Source organism: Molothrus aeneus, unplaced genomic scaffold (assembly GCF_037042795.1).
Source record: "Molothrus aeneus isolate 106 unplaced genomic scaffold, BPBGC_Maene_1.0 scaffold_59, whole genome shotgun sequence".
NCBI classification, from domain to species: Eukaryota; Metazoa; Chordata; class Aves; order Passeriformes; family Icteridae; genus Molothrus; species Molothrus aeneus.
Window position 1 is genome coordinate 521,789 of NW_027099211.1, and position 3,495 is coordinate 525,283.

Sequence of the window (3,495 nt, forward strand, 5' to 3'; positions counted from 1 at the left end):
AAAGAAAGAGAGAAAAAGAGAGAGAGAGACAGAAAGAAAGAAAGAGAGAGAAAGAAATAGAGAAAGGGAGACAGAAAGAGAAAGACAGAAAGAAAGAAAGACAGACAGAAAGAAAGAAAAGGAAAAAGGAAAGGAAGAAAAAAAAAGGAAGGAAGAGAAAGGAAGAAAAAAAAATGAAACAGGAAAAGGGTGAGAGTGAAAAAGAAAGAGCGAAAGTGGAAAAAGGGGTGAAAAAACAGAGTGAAAAAAAGAAAAAAGAGTTGGAGTGGAAAAGAAAGGACATTCGGGAGGGGCGGTGCTGCCTAAGGTGCTTCCGCGCCCAGGAGCGAAGGAGCCGTTTGATCCCCTGGCGGGAGCGCAGCTCCCGGTGGCGGAAAACGGAGCGGTGGCTGTCAGTCCGAGACTACAACTCCCGGCAGGGCCCTGTGGCCGTAAAGCGCGGCGTCTGACGCAACGGCCGACGCGCCGTAGGAGTGGCTGGCGGGCCGAGGCGGCCGCGCGCCGGGGGAGCGGGCTGGGCGCGGGGAGCTCCCGGCGCCTCTCCCACGCGGGACGGAGCCGCGGCAGCGACGCTGGAGGGGCGAAGCCTCCGGCCGGCCGCCCGCACGGAGCCGAGCGGCACGGAAGGGGCGTCCGCCCGGTGCCTCGGCCTCGCTCAGCGGTCCCGGTGGCGGGGGCTCAGCTCGGGCGGGGCGCGCTGCCGCCCGCCGATGGCGGAGCGCCAGGCGGTGCTTTGCTGCCGCGGGCCGGGAGCTGCAGGAGCCGCCCCGGGCGAGCGGCGCCGGGCGCTGCCGCGGTCACTGTGCGGCGGCTGGCGGAGGCGCGGGAGCCGCCGAGCTGCAGCCGTGTCCCTCGGGCTGCTGCCGCTGCTGCGGGCGGGGGCGGACGAGCGGCTGCGCAGGCGGCTCCGCGGCGTGCTCAGCCTTGCGAGCAGAGAGCGCTCGACAACGCTGGAATGACACGGCTGCTGAGTGCCTCAGTGCTCGTGGCTCTTTCTTCCACGCAAACAGATGGAGCGGCATCGCTGAGCAGTAAGACACAGCGATGGCCCGGAGAATGGCGAGCGCAAGGAGCGCGCGGGCTGGATCCTTCTGCTGGCACAGGTGCGATCCGCAAACTCAGCCCCTTGTGCCCCTACCCTCCCGACCCCCAGGGGAAATGCTCTCCAGCCTCGAGCTGCTGCAAGACAAAACGTGTGATTTGACACTAGGGTCCGGAAAAGGTTTCCGTTTAGATTAGCAAATGCCTCAATTGTTCTTGGTTACATCCTAGGATCGGTTTTAGGCAGTGACTTTATACCGCTTGTCGGATTTTTCTTGTGCAATGGTAAGAAAATAGGCAGGTCTGATACTGGTTTCGCTTTTTTTCTACTTCATGTTCCATGAGCTGCTTTTATCCAAGCAATTGTTTTAAAGTTCTACTGTAGGCGTTTCTGGTTCACTTTTTTTTTTTTCTTTGCAGCACCCGTGACTTTTTTTTTTTTTTTTCTCTAAATCGGCAGCAAATATAGCTGAGTAAAATTACCTTGGTTTTCTTCCTTCTTAAATGTTTTTATTGATAATCCTATTTGAATATGCAGAACAAGTGGGTATGTCCTGTAATATATCCTAGCTTTTCTTGTTTACAGGGTACTCAGAAAATACTTTTCCCTTAGAGTCCCACTGAAACATTCTCAGTGCAATCTCCGTTAAGGTATGTGTTTATAAATAAGCCACCATCAGCTGAGATATTTGCCTGTGTACCTTTTCCTGTAATTCAGAGCTTGCGTTCTGTGGTTTTTGTGATAAACCTATCAAACTTGTGAAACTGTTTTGCAAGTCTTAATCGTTGAAGGCAGCAAGAAGTGGTTTTAAAGCCTGTTCTTGAGCAGACAAAGGGAAAAAGTGTGAATTTGATGCTGAACTTGTCCTTTTTCATTTGACTTGCCTTGAATGATTTAGGAAGAGAGAGAACTAGAAAAAAGAGAGAAATAGAATTGGTTCTTGGGCCCTCCTAAAATGCTCCCCGTGATTCTGTGTGGAGCCAAAGTGAAGGGTGATGGAACAGAGCCCTGTGCTTTAGAAGGAAATCACTTTCAACCTGATCTCCACCCTGAGTCTCCCTAATTTCTGTTTTTAAAATGCAAACTAAGTTTAGGAAGTGTTGGAAGTTAGTATTTTGGGGAAGAAATGGCAGTTGCACCAACCGTTCCATTTCCCAGAGGCTCTGGGAACGATTCATTTTGTAAGCGCTGTAACTGCAATCGGTTGGTGGTTCGGGGTTGGAATGTGCACTTGCCCTCCTCTAAAGCACTCGTTCATTTGCATTTCAGTGCCAGGAGTCTGGAGAAACTGGAGAAGAGCCCAAGAGACATTTTTCATCCTGAGATACAAAAGGTAGGAAGTGACTTTTTTTTGTTTGGTTCTTTTTCTTTATGATTTCCTGGAAATAGAAGTAATTAAGTATAGATACTACTGGTTTGTTTCTTCCAGTAGCTAATAAGAATAAGAATAATAATAATCTAATACTACTTAAACTGTCTCTTTATCCATTGAACTGGCCATTTCAAATCCAAACTTCTAAACACAAATAAAACCATCATCCTTGTAGAATCTTTAATAGGAGTGGGCTGAAGATGCTGTTTTTGTTGACAGGATTTATTGGTTCTTGAAGGGCAAGAGATGAGTACAAGCCTAACTACTTCTTGCTCACAGACCCGTCCGGTGAGTACAGCTTTGTATTTTGATGGGCTTTTGATGACTTCTAAATCAATTGCTCGTTACAGTAAAAAGAAGTAATGTTTTTTTGAACCTGACAGCAAAAATAACTTGAAGCACCAACTTAATAATAATTGATCACCAATCTAAGTTAATGGTTTTATGCTATACTATCAAAGTTTAAAGGTAAATTATCGTGTAGTAGGAGATAGTATAAAATGTATGTTCTGATGTGTAGGATGTATGCAAAGATTAGAGGAACCAAATTGTTATGTCTTCTGTTTGACTGTTTACCAAATAATATTTGGTTTTATTTTCCAGGGATCGGTGAATTTTAAATTTGGAGTCCTCTATGCTAAGGATGGTCAGCTTACAGGTGATGAAATGTTCAGTCATGGTGAGTTTTCCACCTTCTCCTTAATTGTTTTGCTCATCTGAAAAAAAAAAAAAAAAAAAAAGGTATGTTTATTATTTGTTACCCTGTTCTGTCCGTTTCCTCAGTATTTGCTGGAGCTCTGCTTACCCAAGCTTTGGGTAAAACAAGCTTTGGGTTCCTTCTGTCCCACTGGGTGTTGCCCAGTTTGGTTGCATCTGGTGAAATTCACCCTGAGCCCTTACAGAACCAGCTCAAACCACGTGAGAGCCATTCGCAGCTCTCTCAGGACACCTGGAGGAGGATGGGTGACGTTTCTGAGCATCTGGCAAGTGTACTTCTATCAAAACTCGGCCTGTGTAATTTCTGGGGAAAACCCTTCTGTATCCTGGAGGGTTCCTCAGACTCTGTTGAGGATCCGGTTAG

At 47.5% G+C, this 3,495-nt stretch overlaps 1 long non-coding RNA gene across 1 annotated transcript; it reads left to right on the plus strand.

The window, feature by feature from the left end:
• The first annotated feature begins 1,039 nt into the window (after positions 1-1,039).
• Positions 1,040-3,148, plus strand: LOC136571065 (uncharacterized). The gene is made up of 4 exons (XR_010785632.1): positions 1,040-1,103; positions 1,628-1,692; positions 2,312-2,375; positions 3,018-3,148. It is a non-coding gene; the product is annotated as an uncharacterized lncRNA (long non-coding RNA).
• The last annotated feature ends 347 nt before the right edge of the window (positions 3,149-3,495 follow it).